Genomic DNA, 18,364 nt, shown 5'->3' on the forward strand with positions numbered 1-18,364 from the left:
GTAAGAAATAAAAATCTAATTTTACAATAAATTGTCGGGAAATGGTCAAAAACCCGACAGAATTCACTTGGCCTTAGTGGCAAAGAAATATAAAAGTAATAATAGTAATAAATGTTTTATCGCTTCAAAAGACACTTTTATTATGCTTAAAACTATCATAATTATATATTTTATATTATATATATTTTTTTTTATTTTTTTAGAATAACAATACAATAGAAAAGGTAATAATAACAGTTGTAATATTTACAAAGAAACAAAGAATAATAACGTATGTATGTATAAGTTATTATACAACTGGAGGCAAAATCAGCACCCGTTCAATATGTACATATTTACAAAGCCCCACCAAGAAACAGTTGACAGAACTGAGCACGGTCACGGCTAACCGGCATCCCGCAGCCACCAGTACCAAGATTTCTCTTTTTCATCCCGCTTAATATAAATTGCTCTCGCTCTGGAGTATCTCCAGTCGAATCCTGGAGCCCCCACTGTCAAATTCGGGGGGTATTCTATCCTTTTATCCGTGGCCCGTCTATGTATATGATACATAACCGGATCACCGGCAGAATCAAGAATTAGACCATTCCTGTCAAGATACACGAACGCTTCGGGAGGAATGAAGCCTGTCGTGAGAGTTTTCTCGAAATACCCATCATTTGGGTAGAACGGCTGCGAAACCCAAGGGTTCTCACCATGCGAAGCAGATCGCACTATATGATTCCGAATCAATCTGACGATAACTGTGTCGATTCTTGGCACAGCAGCAGCTGCATACATCACTTCATTAGTTATATAGTGCTCATAGTTTGACGAAGCAGTCCTATTACGCCCCGTGCAAGCACGCAGACATTTCCTTTCAAAGATCCTTATTCTCTCCATTTGGCTAGCACTCAAATTAAACCAGATAGCACACCCGTAGGTGAGCACCGGTCTAACCAAAGTAAGATAACCAATATTCTTAACCTTCCGGCTAAGATGTGGAGCATAAAGGAGTCTTCGAAGAGACATGAATGCCTTGCGAGCGCTTTCTAGCGCGACTTTAATGTGCTCGTTAAATTGGAGACGCTCGTCAAGACGCACACCCAGGTATCTAACGCACTTCTTATGAGGAATGCGCTCAGAACTATCTTCGTTCGCGACAATGTGGAAATCTCTCCAATTTCTTTTCAAGTTCCTACTGGCATACGCCAAGGAATTTCGAAACAGAATCGTTTCACGCATTGATTTTCATCCGCCAACTGTTCGTGAAGAACTTAATATCATTGAACATCTTCTGAACTTCAACTTGCACCTCAATTACCTTCTTGTGCGCCGTGTAGGCTATCAGATCGTCAGCAAAGGCAACCAACGACCTTTTAGGAGATTTATTAAAATCGAAAGAATTGAGTAATTCGCCGGCAAATACCGCAAAAAGTGTAGGCGCAGTCACTGTCCCTTACTGTAATCTATTCAGAACATGAAATTCTCTGCTAGTAGTGAGATTTCCGTCCGTAATGACAAAGCACTTGCCATACAGCATACTACACATCATCGCTACGAGGTGGCTGGGAAACTCATTCTTCAGGAGCCTGAAAATCAGTCCATCCAACCAGACGGTATCAAAGGCTTTCTCCATGTCTATAAGGCAAGCGCCTACGCACTCACCATTGTTAATCCGCCAGCAAATATTAGACGTTACCTTCGTTATTGCATGTATTGTCGAATGTCCAGATCGAAATCCGAATTGCGTGTTCGGCAATAATTCCTTCTTCTTGACATGCCCGTTCAAGGCTTTCAATACCAAAACCTCAAACACCTTGCTGATGTTAGGTAGCAAACTGATTGGGCGGTAGCTATGAGGGCTGGATGAATCCTTCCCTCTCTTTAAAATCGGGAATACTCGGGCTTTCTTCCATTGTCCTGGAAAGAAGGAATTGTTCAATAAATTATTGAACAAAATGCAATAATTACGAATGGCAATGTCTGGTAAATGCCTGAGGACCACGTTGGGAATGCCATCCGTACCGGATGATCTCTTATTGTTTACTCTGCTGAATATGGAAGTTAACTCTACACATGATACAAAGTAATCAAGCAGATTATCACTCGGTATGAGATCAGCTTGCAATGCAGAGCTAAATTGGAGAACTGTGGTGACGTTCAGGCTATATTTGAAATTGTGGACATCTCGTTCTACAATTTCCGAAAGTCGCGTTGGCTCTAAGTCCGTTCTGGGCCGATGCACCGATTCAAAGTGCTCCCCTATAAGTTCGAGTTTCAGAGCATCATCCATCACGATGTAATTGCCTTGCTCATCAGCAGTTACACTATTCGTGTCTATACCTGAGTCAATAAGGTGTTGTATCTCGCTGCCACCGACTTTAATTCTCGGTACAGTTATTCGTGACTTCTTCCGGAATAACGTATTTATCTTAGTAAACATGAAATCTGGATCGCTTGGTGAAATACCCTTTAACTTCTCCCGCCATTATTCATTTACGTAATGTTGACGGATAAGATCCCCTGCGATCTTTAGAGGTATTTTGAACTCAACCAATATGGGATGATGATAGTCCCCATATCTCCGATAGATTTTGTTGACGCGAGTGAGCAGAAGGCTTTTCACTTTTTTCAACCGTTTTATGGCTGCAGTTTCATATCCTTCCATATTATTGCGAGATTTAATCTTAGGGACGACTTGTTCAATTGTTTCCAGCGTCAAGTTCTCCAGCTTGAGAAGATACTGAAGTATTTCCTCGTTGCTCAAGTTCCTGTCACCTGGTGCAATTGTACTATCGTTTTCCCCATCAAGAGGTGGGCATTCCTCTCTATATCCCCGAATAAACTTCTCTTGGAATTTCTTCCAATTTTTTTGTTTAAAGTTCAGCCTGTAGACGCCACTGTCCATTGGCAGAAGGCGAACTCTTCGTCCATCAAACAGAACTTCAATAAGAATAGCATTATGGTCGCTATCGTAAGGAGGAGTCTGTAGTTTCCGTTGAGGATTCCTAAAATTAAAGTTCAAGCGCGCGTCAGCAATGCACATATCCAGATAGGAATTTGCCCTGGACCAGGTTGGACTCTCTGATACATATAATTCGCATTTATACTCTATCTAGTATTGCTCTATCCAAGATTTGAGGAATACCCCTCTGGGATTGTTTGTGGCGTTTAGCCAGGAGGTATGCTTAGCATTCAAGTCGCCAGCTATAATATAGTAATTATGCAGCCTATTCAGTTGCGGCTAGAAATATAAATTGCAAACACCATGTATCGCCATCAGTTACAATGGAGGGCCGGTAATTTGGTTTTGGATCAAGCCCTTGTAATTCAACACACAAAGCAGTTTTTGCTGGTAAGTCAATGAAACAAATCTTTTTCGGAAAGATTAGATGTTGCTGAATTCAGACAGTCAAATATCCAAAATATTCTTTAGAGAAAATACATTACATTTATTACAGACATAATTTATTCCTCGTAGCTTTCTAGCCGCATCCGACTTTATATTTTGTTGTATGCGCACCAAACTTTGCAAAAGTGGCCCATGCTTTTCATAGAGTCTTTCTATTTATCGACCTAATAGTAAGAATCGATTTTCCCGAAGTAGACACCAAGCAACCTGGAAATACATCAAGAAAACCTATCATGTTATCTACTCACCAAAGTTTCCGTACCTCTGATCAGATCGTAGTTCTTCGATGAAAGTTTCATTTCAGTGGTGAATTCAAGGTTCTTCGGGGACCTCCCCGCACCTCTGCCGACGTTTTCTTTCTCATTGCAACAAGTGAAATTCTTTCTCTCTGGCCTAGAACATTGCTAATTGATCCAAGAATAGAGTATTGATTAATATTCCTGAGATTTCCAATGTTTTCCTCGATACCACAGAATCACATCAAAATATGTATCGAAATGGAGTAGTGCAGGATGTGCGTAATGAATTCAAAAAGTTCCTTGATATATTCCAACAAACCCAGGTTATTTTTGGCTACATCGGGCCAATAAATTTTTAAACTGAATAAATCATGGCTGTTGGTATATGTATACAAAAACTGAGAGCATCTAATCGCGCGGAGCAATCTAAAGTCCCAATGGTAGATATGTATTCAATGTCAGACCATGAAAACCACAGGGAATGCCATGGTGGGAGCGTGTGTGCAATAGAAATCTGTGTGGGAGTATATGACGATTATGTTATGATAACACTGAACTATCTCCATATAAATAAATTACGCCTAAACTAAGCATTTGGAAAAAATCAGCAGCTATTCGTTATTGAATAGCCTCAGAGAGAAATGTATCCGATACTTTTCGTATTTAATGTCAAGGTGAATTGTACTGAAGGTGAATCACAAAGTATAAACCACTACCATCGCAAACTATCGAAGGTGAAAGCGGTTACTTCTCGGGAAAGCGAAAAATGCAGTTTGAATTTATAATTAACATCAGGTGAAAATATATCTCTATGATTTTCCGCTGCTTTCGGTTCTCACACCATCGCAAGGTATCCAATGAGGGAAGCGAGAGAGCATTTTTCCGAGTCTTTATATTGAAAGGACAGTCGGCCAAACTTTGATGTCCTCGTAATTTTAAGTCTATCTGACTCACTCTGTATGTCAGGCCCACACTATTTTTTTCTAAACAGAAGCTCATGTTATCTATTAAAATGAAAACACGCTGCTATAAAATTAAAGTAACTATACTCGTAACACGGACAGCGGTGCCTGTCGGGTCTCCAGGCCCGGAGCTTCGCAAGGGAGGATTAGGTTGATTGTTCCATTTTGAGGAAGAGTGCACATTTTTACCAAGTTTAAAAAGCACCTGGTAACAGCTCCACAGCAACTGATAGAGGAGAAGGTCTAAATTTGGCCCCTGCTGGTATTTTGGCCCCCTACGATTCTACGCGACACCAAACAGCCACAGATAAAAACGCCACTGTGCAACAACCACAATCTTAACAGCTGTTTTTTCATGTATCCATATGTCATTTAAATAACAAATGGTAGAGACAAATTCTAGTTTCTGTTCTTTGTGTTCTTCTAACTTTCTTCCAAGAAGATATTTGTTGTCGGTATTCCTGTAAATGTGGCATGTTTAAATGGTGTTTTGTGCTAAAAAGTTTTTACAGGTTCAGCAGTATTACATATCAAGGTAATGCTGAAGCACGGCTTACTTTTCGTTTTATTTTTTGCTTTTTTTTTCTGTGATTGCATAAGTCTAATATGGCCCCCCGTTCGATTTCGATTATGGCCTCCGGGGGCCATAATCGATGTTTGAAACACAAAAGTATTAAAGATTGCTGTATTTTTTCCTATAGATGCCCCGGAACAGCATTATGTTAACCGTAGCCAAAAAGAGGAAAACATGGGACCCGGAACAAATGAAAAAAGCTATAGATGCAGTCAGGAGTAAGACGATGGGTTACAAAAGAGCCGTAAAAATGTTTGGCGTACCGAGGACTACATTAAGAAGGTTGGTGCACGATCTAGGAGAGTCTGAAAAAATTGTTGAAAAACCGCTAGGCAGGAAAACTGTACTTCCACCTAATATAGAAAAGAAACTCGTGAAGTATATTCTTCTAATGGAAGCGAAATACTTTGGTCTAACACGAATAGATGTTCGGCGAATGGCCTATCAGTTAGCTTTGAAAAATAACATACCCAACAATTTTACAAAAGGAAATAGCAGGGCGTTCGTGGTTAGACCTTTTTCTACGAAGACACAAACACGAACTTTCTTTAAGGAAACCATTAGGAACATCTTTTGCCCGTGTTCAAGGCTTTAACCGTGAGGCAGTAAAGGAATTTTTTGAGATTTTGAAGGTGGAAATGGAAAAAATTCGATACCCTCCTGATCGCATTTTCAACGTTGACGAGACCGGGCTGACAATCGTTCAATCTAAAGTTCCTCAAATAATTGGGAAGAAAGGCAAAAAACAAATAGGTGCTTTAACTGCTGCGGAACGAGGATCATTGATGACCGTGGTTTGCTGCATGAATGTTTCCGGGTTTTTTATACCACCCATGATGATTTTCCCCAGAAAAAATTATTCCGATATACTTATGAAAGGAGCTCCGCATGGTGCTATCGGCAAAGTCCACCCATCCGGCTGGATTCAAATGAATTTATTTACCGATTGGTTTCGTCATTTTCTTTCTAAAACAAATCCAACTAAGGAGTCGCCTGTACTGTTAATACTCGACGGGCATTACAGCCACACTCGTAACATTGAACTTCTGGAGTTAGCTCATGAGAACTATGTAACAATAGTTACTCTTCCACCTCACACCACGCATAAATTGCAGCCCCTGGATAAAACCTTTATGGGGGCACTAAAAACCTATTATAGTGAAGAAATCCGAAATTTCTTGTTGCATTCCGATCGGTTGCTTAAACCCTACGATATCGCCGAATAGTTTGGTCGAGCCTATCTACGAAGCTCAACAGGAGAAATCGCTGCAAATGGATTTCGAGTCACCGGAATCTACCCCTTTAATCCGCAGATTTTTTCTGACGCAGATTTTTTAGCAGAAGCTCAAGTTTATAACGATGAAAACACTTCCGAAAACCGCCCAGGGAGCAACACACAGGAAAATTTGACTGCATCGCAAAGAGATGAGTTGTTGCATCATCAGTTAAACATCATAGTTTTACCAGAAATTATTCAACCAATACCAAAACCTAAAAATGAAACTTCGAATCGAAGGCGAAAACGTACCACACCAAAAGTACTCACTTCTTCTGCATATAGAACACACCTGGCAGGTACATCAAGTGCTTCAGATGGAAATCAGGATCCTGACAATATCCAAAGTCGTAGCCGTGGAGGGAAAACCACTGTCTCAGATGAAAATCATTTAGACACACAATCCGACAGCTTCGACGAAGGACCTTCAAATGATAAAATACCAACGAGCTTAGATGCAGAATGCTTATTTTGTGATGCAAGGTATTCAAATGACCAACAAGGGGAGGAGTGGATTCAATGCCAAGGATGCAATTTATGGGCTCATTGCGTTTGTGCGGGAAACGAAGGAGATTATTATATTTGCGATTTTTGCCGATAACTTTATTTTATATGTATTTTATCTTGATTTCGTTTTTATTATGTTCATTATTATTTTTTTATTAATGGATTTACTTAATTTTAAGAAAAGAAGGTAATTTATTGTTTATTTTTTACTTAATTGTTAAGTTTTGGAGAATATTTTTTAAAGAAGTTTTCATACTTCCAATATGGCCCCCTGGGTGCCATATTACCCACACTTTACATCAAACCCACAATTTTGGATACGTCGAAATATACGATTTTGTTAAAAACATATGGAATTTTATCATGTTTTTTCCTTACGAATCAATGACCAGGAGAATATTGAAATGCATAGCACATGAAACTTGACATGCCGATCTTCATTTTTCTTTTCATGCTCGAAAAACAAAAGGGGGGCCACATTTAGACCTTCTTCTCTATGGTATTTAGTGCACTTCCTACCACTTGACTGTCAGTATATGTAATATTTGAATAGTACGAGATCGCCAATCTTATAGCAGATTGTTCTGCAGTCAATAAAATGGAATATGGGTCGTCATTTTTTCGAGGGGTTGAAGCAGTTACATAATTGGATCTCCCGAAAACACGTCTGATCCCGATCTACTGTTCATCAATGACACCTTGATGAAGAAGCCACCTTCTCAACCAATCTGCCTGCCAATCTGAAAATTATATGATCCGTAGGCTTCGGAACCCGTTGACCGATATGTCAACACTAAAGAAAAACGTAAATAGCTTCCAAAATACATATCTGCCAAATAAAAAAGTGCTTGTAGAAAAAAGGAGCTACTGGCTTTTATCGACTGGAGATGATTTCATACCCACAACGAAACTGATGTTCCTATGATCCGGGAGTTTAATACTGTTCCATATCCACCACTCTACCGAAACATAGGCCATAATAAGGGATGCCCGACCAAATTGACGCAATTGGGTCTATTGCTCAATTTCGGAATCTAAAGTTCTGTTGCTACTAGATAATCTAGTATTCTGGATCCGCGCGTGTTGTTACACACCCATAAAAGTATCGGTAGTCCATCTTTTCTCAAACCTCGGCTCCGGGATACCGGTAGTATTGTGCTACCTAGCAACATCAAGGTGGTGCTGTTAAAATGTACCGGACAAGTTGTTTGAGAAATTTTGTTCCTCCTTTGGAAGTCAGAGAAAGTACTTATTGAACGACAGAGACCCTCTTTAGCGTTGTTCGTGCACTTTCCTATGAATTACTGACAGGGGAGCAATATTGAGTAAGCCATACGTTTATGCCCTTGCCGGCAAAGTTTAGACGTAACGGTATACACCTAGATGCGTTTTTAGTGGCTGTGAAAAGCGAAAATGAAATAAAAATTGGAAAATTGCAGAGAAATCGGGATAGTACTCGGAATACAAACGAAATCGCATATCAATCATAAATAACTCCTCATCGATTTTTAAGGTTTTGTGTAAACACAAAACCTTATTAAAATCGGTTTACTGTCTGTCTGTCTGTCCGTCTGCCTTTTTTTTTTTTTATGGATGGAGGTGGAAATCTTAGAAAGACACTGCCGCGCCAGGTTGCAGCAGCGTGTGGGATTCTCACCCACTAAAACCACCCCCACTTTCTCCTTTTTCCTTCCCCGCGGGACCGCCGCAAAGCATTACTTCGCGGGGTGGACTGCGCTTTACGCGACCACGCCTTCCGTTCTTCGCGTCCTCCTTTCGCGCTCCGCTCTTGCCAGTTCCTCTTGTATTCGTTTGATGGCGGTGTTCACCGCACACCAGTTTCCCTCCGATTTCAACATTTCCCCGACGATGTTCTGCGGGCTTAGAGTGGTTTTCAGGGAGTCTTCCAGACTCCTCCTTTCTGAGAGGAATCGTGGACAGTGGAACATAACATGCTCCGGGTCCTCAGGTGTGCAACCACATTCAGGACACAAGGGAGAATCATCCAGCCTGAATTGGTGCAGGTACTTCCTGTAACCGCCATGTCCTGACAGGAATTGCGTCAGATGGTAGTTAATCTCACCGTGTCGTCGCTGGATCCACTCTTCAATACGGGGAATCAAAGTGTGGGTCCAGCGACCCCTCTGCGAGTCATCCCACCGTTTCTGCCACTTCTCCAGCGACTCTCGCCTTGCCGCCTTTCGGTATTCTGCATCCTTTTCAAGAGGATTCATTTTCCTTGTCTCGTACAGGCAGCGTGTCTCACTTGCCAGAATGTCTATCGGGATCATTCCCGCAATAACACACGCTGCCTCGCCTGATATTGTTCTGAAGGCGCTGCACACCCTTAGCGCCACTAAGCGGTAAGTCATATTCACTCTCCTACGATTACTCTCACACGCTAATGCTTCCTCCCAGACTGGTGCCGCGTATAATAGTGTGGAGCGAACCACTCCGGCCACAAGTAATCTGCGACTGTACCTTGGACCTCCAATGTTAGGCATCATCCGCGCTAATGATACGCTGGTATTTGTCGCTTTCTCACAGGCATAGTCCAGATGTCCCTTGAAATTGATTTTAGCGTCAATCATCATCCCTAGGTATTTGATAACCGGCTTCGAAGTGATTCCGTCTGTCTGTCTGTCTGTCTGTCTGTCCGTCACACGCATTTTTCTCGGAGACGGTTATAGCGATTGACACCAAATTTGGTAGAAAGGTGGGAACTGTGAACGCTCACGCATACAGTGAATTACATCCTTTTACGTCGAATTTAAGGGGGGGTCCCCATACATGCGAAAGGGGGGTGTAAAATTTTTTTTCATCAAATATAGTGGGGTATCAAATTAAAGGTATCGATTAGTACTTTTCAAAGCCGATCTTAGTTTTGACATTCGTTGGAAGAGTGGGGAGCGCGGGGGGTTGAAAGTGATCACTTCTTTAACGGGGCCATTCTCAGAAACTACTAAACCGAAAAATCTGAAAAAAATCAGGGGGCTGCCACTATATGGTGCCTAGGCTCCGAAATACCTTTCATGCCGATATCTGTTTAAATAAAGTTAATAATAGTATTTTACTACAATTTTTTGTAATTAGTTAGAAACCCCCCTTAAGTTCCTCCTAGTACCATGAAATTTTGCAGTGATATAGGCTATAATATAGAGCATGATCTTACCAAGTTTGGTGGAAATCGCACTATTACTAACAAAGTTATAATACCTGAAATTTGTTGTTTCTTTGAAAATTGAAGACTATGAATGTCAATATCACCCGAAAGTGGATACTCTCACATAATATATGGATATATTACGTGCTACGTACTAAGAAATACACAAAACCTTTCGTACCTGAAGCGTCCAGCTTCCGGTTTCCCGACTTGTTTATATTTGATGTTGGTTAAATTGTTGGCATTTGCTAATAATATTAAACTCAGAGTGTGAAGCGTATGATGTTGACTATTTCAATACAGGGCTTTACATCAAATGATTTATTTAAATTACTTTCTAAAAAATAGATGCCAATAGAATTTTTAACTATGTGACACGGAACTGTCAGGCTCACCGCTCCTCACATCTTCTTCTTTTTCTTCAGCCTTCAGTTCACAAGCGGGGTCGGCTCGTCGTGATCGGTTTCGTCATTTTATTTTATCAAATGCCTGATCAGGATGTAATCGCGGATATCGATCGCGGATATTCTCATTTCAGACGTGATCAAAACGTGTCACGCCACCAGTGCAATGCAACATCTTCGTCCCCATTTCCGCAAGACGCCGTTCATTGTCCTTTATAGTCAACACTCAAACTATAGAGAGCGACAGACGGACGACATTGCAGTAAATTTTAGATTTGGGACGTGCGCTGATACGTCGATCACAAAGAACACCAGTTGCGGAATGTCACTTCATCCAGGTGGCGTTAATGCTTGAAACATTTCATTACGCAACTCTCCATTGGCTGGTAGCATTGACTCGAGATATTTAAATCGCTCAGTTCTTTCAATGGCAATAATCTGCCCCTTCAGATCTTTAAATCGCTGAGTTCTGGCAATGGTGGTAACCTGCCCAGAACTGAGCGATTTAAATATCTCGGATCAATGCTATAATCCAATGGAGAACTACGTTATGCTCCTCACATAGGGAAACACAAAACCTTTTATACCTGAAGCGTCAAGCTTCCGGTTTCCCGACTTGTTTTAGTTTGTTTTGTTTAATAGCACTACAGACACCGTCAAAGAAATTCTGGAGCAAACCGTTCTCGAGAAAGTTAATGTTATTCACGGCAGCCACGTCTGTTTCGATTTATGTGAGGAGAAAGAAATAACATTTCAGACAGTTTGTTTTCGACATAACAACAACCTTCAGCTGTGGGCACAATTCTCACTTGAAAATGTTAACATGGGAAAAGTGATTCTTATTTAAAAAATATAAATGATTCTTTTCCTACTTTGGAAAATGAGAATCTTTTGATGATACATAATAAATAAAGATACCCCAAATAATGGCTCGTTTACAAAGCTTTATAATTCACTTTTTAGCCGAACAAATGGCTGGGAATGGGCAGAAAACCGCTTCTGTCGAAATAACATTTACAGAGATACGGTTGAAAAACCATCTGTAAGTTGGAAACATTCTCATATCTTTTCACATGCTTCTTTGAATATTCGCGTACGTTGCCTTATAATCGCTACTGCCGGTGTCATTATAAGCCCATATCAGTGTTGCATAGAATTCTAGACATTAGATGAGAGAATTCTATGACCCTGGCTTATACCAAAATTTCTCCAGCCGCACTCTTGATCTCATTCTTTCCAACCTTCATCGATTATGAGAATATTTCCCATTTCTTTGCGTATGCCCATTGAATCTCATGTGTGAGTCGTTACCATTCCCACTGCTACAACTTTTACATAATAATAATCATTGGCGCAACAATCCAAATGGATTCCTCTCCTCTCCGTAACGAAATCCTTTCCCTTGACAGGTCAATCCGCAACAGAATTTTAACCCTCTACACCAACCACCTACACAAACGCCTCTCCAACATCGAACGGAACCCTGAGACCTTCAGCGAAATCAGAAAAACTTGCCCCGTCTAGGCAAGCCCTCCCAGCAAACCACCATCCTCCCACAGAACATTTCAACCCCTGAAAAGGTAAACATCCTCGCCGATCACTTCCTTCAACCGCACCATTGCACCCTCCACATTCGCGATCAACACTTCGAAAGTGTTGTGAGCGAATCCATAGGAAAACTACAATCCACTCTACCAACCCAGTCCCAACCTAACCCTATTCACTCAACCCCTTATCCATCCCGATGAGCATGATAATGTTTCTCCCATCCACTTTGTCAGCCCAAGTTCAGTGGAAGCTGCAATTGCAGCCTCCAAGAACAAAAAATCAGTGGGTCTCGACAAAATCCCCTCCATAGTTCTAAAAAAGTGCACCCCCAATATTTCCACCAACGCTCACTTCCCCACCGAATGGAAAAATGCTCGCATAGTTCCCGTCCCAAAAAAGAACCTGAATCCACTCAATCCCGATAGCTACAGGCCTATCTCTATCCTTTCTTCCTCCACCAAAATCTTCGAGCGGATTATCAAATCCCTCATAGACGAGCATTGCACTTCCAACAGCACATTATCACAATTTCAATTCGCCAACCGAACTAAACACTCGGTTGTGCACGCGCTGCTTGTCCTCAAGACTGATATCCTCCTGGGTATCAATCGGAGGACACCCACCATAGCCTGTCTCCTTGACCTAAGGAAAGCTTTCGACTCCGTATGGCAACACGGGCTCACGTACAAGCTTTCCGAAATCCTCAACTTCCATCCGCATCTCTGTAAGCTAATACTTAGCTTTCTAGATGGGCGGAAAGCCTTAGTGAGCATCCAACAGCACCTTTCCTCGTCATATACTTGCCCAGCCGGCATTCCCCAGGGTTCAGTCTTGTCTGCAACCCTTTTCTCGCTGTTCACCGCAGACATCCCCAAACCACCTCTACACCCGTGTCCCATCCAGATCCTCCAATACGCGGATGACCTAATCATCTACGCAGCCACCAAAGACATCTCCCGTGGTGAAGCGCGTCTGAATGCTTATTTAGACGAACTTTACCACTATTTCACCCGTTGGAAACTTTTCCTAAATCCCGACAAATGTGAGACCATCGTCTTCCATGGAGACATGAGGATGACTCCGAAGATGTGGAGTGACACAAGATCACTATCACTCACAATCCATGACCAGCCCATCCCCTACCTCGGGGTGACAATGAACTCCCGCCTCTCCCACGTACCTCACATAACGAAGGCACTAGGCCGTGCAACTGGTGCCTTCCGGTCCCTATATCCTATCCTCAAATACAACATCCCGACTCCAAGAAAGGTTAAGCTGTTTTGCTATAAACAGTTTATCCGCCCACTCCTCATCTTCGGCTTCATTTTCTGGTCCGATTGCTCCCCATCCCAAATGGAGCGACTCCGGCTCAGAGAGCGCAGGATCTTTCGCCACTGCGCCAACATCTTTAAGAACGAGGACCGCTCCAAGTACATTTCCAATCAGATCCTCTATGAATCCTGCCAAACCCCACGCATCGACGCCTTCCTTGCTCGTCTTGCCCTCAATTTCCTAGCCAAATGCCAAGCCCATCCCAATCCTCTTGTAGCCAATGCCATGCAGATCGAGATCATTGAAGATAACCTTCTCCGAACTCATCTGTTCCCTCAGATCCTTCTATCTCTCCAGTCCCAGAACCGTCTGTTCGATTCCCCAGGTAGAGTAATCTTCTACACAGGCAATTTCTCCGACTCCCAATTTTTTAAACCTTCCCATCATTAGCACCCGTCCCAGCTTTTAATTCCCATCCCTCTCCCGCACGCCTCCCATCCTACCTCAGTCTTGTTCCCTCCTAGTCCCATCCCGTTTTTATATATGCTCAACGAGTGGAGGTTTTTTTCAACTTTTCCTCCAAAATGAAATGTTATCAGCTCTTGTACACATAACCTTGTTAGTAATAAGTTAGTTTAAGCTTTATGTTATACCTTAGATCCCACTGACACCACGACCTTCCGTACGACAACCCTGAACTCTAACCACTCAGCTTTCTGGACGGACGAATTACTTTTATATAGGAACCGGCAAGTCCACCTCCCGAAAGACTAATTTTGAGAGACTTAACCTGACTTCATCGTCTATCGTCTAGAATCATATCTTCCCTGCGTCTCATGCGACTAGGCTGCAACCATGCTGTACAAACTTTCGCCAGTCTTCTTCACTCCCAAGTCAATGGCATTCCCGAGGAGGTTTCTCGCCAGGTTCAACGTTTAAATTCTAAAATATGCACTTATAAAACACCATCTGGAAAGCATTTTCCTAAAGTTTAGATCATTTTAAAGTTTTTCAGTTGTCCATGGTCTAGAGATAACTTAAACGAAATTGAGTGAAAATTTAGAAAACCTTGGAGAGTCTAAGTTCAAACGTTCCTTATCACAGATCCAATTGCAAGCCACTCGTTGTCCAGGATGACCCACGACTGGTTCGCCCTAGAAATAGGCGACGCAAAATATCGGAGGACGAGTGCAAACTTCTCGGAAAATCAGTACCAGAAACCGCAAACGATTGCTCGTAGGTGTGATTGACGCGCTTCACATCAGGATTTATGGCAACGATAGGTTACTTTTTGCTTCTTATTTGTTGCATGAAGAAACCTATATAATATACCACATCACCGGCCCGACCTCTCCATTGCCTTCGTAGCTATGAGAAGTGAAGTAAAAATTGAAAAAAGAATAAAATCTAACTTGATGACGAATTGTGCAAAATATAAAAGCAATGAATATAAATTCGCCCAAGCGTACATATACATATATACTATAATACTTACATCTGCTAATCTGAAAATATCTTGGGCATGCCTCGAAGATTTCAGATATTTCGAAGTGTGTATGTATGTGATATATTATATATCAGGTGGCTCGCAAAATATGGTGGAAGTTATTGTTCATTCAATTATATATGAGTTTCTCAAATAATAAAGGAATTTACTAATAATAAAAATTTTTCAAATTCAACACAGGCGATGGTGGTTTTGAATGTTACGCCTTGCAACAGAAACTCTGTGTGAATATATGAATGGCTGCCCACACACTCATATGTATGTACTCAGGTCAAACAAATTTAAATTTCAAAGTTGTTGATAGAATTGTTTCCAAACTCGGAAAAGAATTTCTAAACTTCTAATGCCAAATTGAAATCCTACATTGAAGGTAATATTGCAACTTTGAGATTTGTTACCAGACTTGGGGCTTATGGCAAGATGGATTTACATTAAGGAGTATAAGTACGTATGTCAGTACAGTGGAACTTTGCATTATATGCAAATGTACTCAACTATTTAGTTTAAATCAAATTGGTTCTGGTTATTCGGTTGGCTTAAGTTGGTTCTGAAGCCTTGCATGGTACATGGGCATATGAACATATAAGGAATATCCTAGCCACCATATAACCCGGTAAACAATGTCCAAATTTTACTTGACGTTTATTATATACGAACACATAATATTTGGCAAGGAATCAAGTTATGTGTGTATTTATTCCCTGCTTTGCTGAATGAGTCTGAGATTATGTAGCAGCAAAACAGATCTAGAAAGTTATTTTTAATTACGTAGTACTTTTACAACTGTATATATTCATTCATTTACAGATGTGAATCTAAAATTATACCGATGATAACATACATGCTATCATATAAAAAAAAATTGTGTACAAAGTATTTTGAGGATTGGTATTGTTTCAAAACAAACTTTGTTTGCGTCAATACATCCGCTGCTAACTACAGATCTGCTCAATTTCTTTCGCCTTTGGAAACAAACAAACCTTTGCATAATACACAATCAGAATATCGAAGTATACAAATTTGGATTAGCTATCTTTGGTGATGAGTGCATTTGAAATTTTCGGGTCAGTTCCTGACTTTCAGCGTTCAAACTGGAAACATATCAACCTGGCCCTCACCAACCAAACTTCAACCTCTCCTACTCCCATCCAACCGTACAGTTCCTAATGAATCCATCGACCTGACAGTTCGTCAATACATCGAAGCAGTTCGGCAAGTATGCGACGAATTGATCCCTTCCTTTCCCTTAAATTACCGCAACCTAATCACCCTTCCCGACGATATCCTATCCGACATCTACTATAAAAAGACCCTCAGACGGAGATTATTTAGGAATAGATACTCTCCGCAATCCTTTCACCTCCTCACCGAAATCCGCGAACTGGACAAGTCCATTCGCGAACGAATCCTCACCCTATATACCCAATATCTCTACAACCGCCTCTCCAACACTGAGCTGAACCCTGGTACATACAGGGAACTCAGAAAGACCTGCCCGCGTTTGGGCAAATCAGTCCAACAAAACGCGATCTTTCCCCAAAACATCCCACCCACAGAAAAAGTGAAAGTCCTCGCCGACCACTTCCTGCAAGCCTACCACTGCACCCTCCACTTCCGTGAACCAAGTTTCGATAACGAAGTAAACGGAAAGATCTCCCAACTCCTAACCTACCCTTCTTACCTCATTCCCCAACCCACACAAAATCCCTTCACCCATGCCCTCGTCGACCCAAGTCAGCGAGAGAATATCCACTTTGTCAGTCCAGACTCCGTCAGGGCGGCCATCGCCGCCTCCAAAAACAAGAAATCGGTTGGGCTTGACAAAATCACCTCCATCGTCCTCAAGAAATACGCCCCAACCATTGCCCCGATTATGTCCTCCATCATCAACCACTGCCTTATCAACGCCCACTTCCCAACAGATTGGAAGAGTGCTCGAATTGTTCCTATCCCCAAGAAAAACCAAAACCCACTAAATTCCGATAGCTACAGGCCTATCTCAATCCTCTCATCCTCCGCCAAGATTTTCGAGCGGATCATCAAAGTCACTATCGACGAGCACTGTGACTCCAATCATTCAATCCCACAATTCCAATTCGCCAATCGTCCCAAACACTCAGTCGAGCATGCACTACTCGTGCTCAAATCGGACGTCCTCCTCGGCCTCAACCGGAACGCTCCGACCATAGCCTGCCTCCTCGACATAAAGAAGGCTTTCGACTCCGTATGGCAATACGGACTCGCATACAAGCTTTCTGAAGTCCTCCAGTTCCATCCGCACCTCTGCAAGCTAATTCTTAGCTTTCTTGATGGGCGGAAATCCCAAGTCCAACTCCGTGAACACCTCTCCTCCCCATATTCTAGCCCGGCTGGCATCCCTCAGAGGTCAGTCCTCTCCGCTACCCTCTTTTCCCTGTTTACCGCAGACCTTCTTAAACCAACTCCACACCCAAATCCAATCCAGATCCTTCAATACGCGGATGATCTCATCTTCTACACCCCCACCAGAAACATCCCTGCCGGTGAAGCCCGCCTGAATTCCTATTTGGACGAGCTCTACCGGTATTTCACCCGCTGGAAACTGTCCCTAAATCCACAAAAATGCGCAACCATCGTATTCCGTGGTACCGCTAAGATGACGTCGAAAATGAGGAATGACATTTCAACCCTATCCCTGAAGATCCACAACGACACCATCCCAACCGTCAAAGAAGTCACCTACCTTGGGGTGACAATCAATCCCCGCCTATCCCACGTCCCACACATCACGAAGGCACTGAACCGTGCAACAGGTGCCTTCAAATCCCTCTACCCAATCCTGAAATACACTAGCCCAACACCTCAGAAAGTCAAGCTGTTTTGCTACAAACAGCTTATCCGTCCCTTCCTCGTTTTCGGCTTCATCTTCTGGTCCGATGCTTCCCCCCACCAAATCGAACGACTCCGCTGCAAAGAGCACAGAATCCTCCGCCACTGTACCAACATCTACAAGAACGAACCACGCTCCAAATACATCTCCAACCAGATCCTCTACGACTCATCCAAAACGCCCCGCATTGACGCCGTCCTAGCCCGTCACGCCCTCAAATTCCTTGAAAAATTCATATCCCACCCAAATCCACTTATCTCCCAGGCCATGCAGATCGAGATCGTCGAAGAGAATCTTCTACGAACTCATCTGTTCCCTCAAGTCCTCTTATCTCTCCAGTCCCGTAACCTCCTTTTCGACCCCGGCGGTAGAGTAATCTTTTACAACGGCATCTACTCCTCATCCCAGTTTTCGAAACCTACCCATCCTTAGCGCCACCCCTAGCTTCCTTTCCCAAACCCCTCCCGCATGCCCCCCATCCCAACCCGCATTCTAGTTCCTTCCCCGCCCGAACAGTGTAATAAAAATTGTTGTTTTTGAAATTTTCGGTAACTTTCAGCATGAAGTTTTCCGAAAATACTACACCCCCTCATCCTTCATGCCAATACTATTTGCTTCCCAAACTGGATAAAGATTTCAATAGCTCCAT

At 42.3% G+C, this 18,364-nt stretch overlaps 1 protein-coding gene across 3 annotated transcripts in view; it reads left to right on the plus strand.

Moving 5' to 3' along the window:
- The window catches only part of LOC119660111 (soluble guanylate cyclase 88E), a 129,717-nt gene that overhangs the window by 76,425 nt on the left and 34,928 nt on the right, over positions 1–18,364 (plus strand). Inside the window, exon 1 of one of the 3 annotated variants that reach the window (XM_038068500.1) lies at positions 5,433–5,451. The exons of the other annotated variants lie outside the window; for them this stretch is intronic. The gene's annotated coding sequence lies outside the window, so the exon portion shown is untranslated. Of the gene's footprint in view, positions 1–5,432; positions 5,452–18,364 lie in introns of those variants that run through there. 3 annotated transcript variants of the gene reach the window in all.

This window comes from Hermetia illucens, chromosome 6 (assembly GCF_905115235.1).
Source record: "Hermetia illucens chromosome 6, iHerIll2.2.curated.20191125, whole genome shotgun sequence".
In the NCBI taxonomy this organism is placed as follows: Eukaryota; Metazoa; Arthropoda; class Insecta; order Diptera; family Stratiomyidae; genus Hermetia; species Hermetia illucens.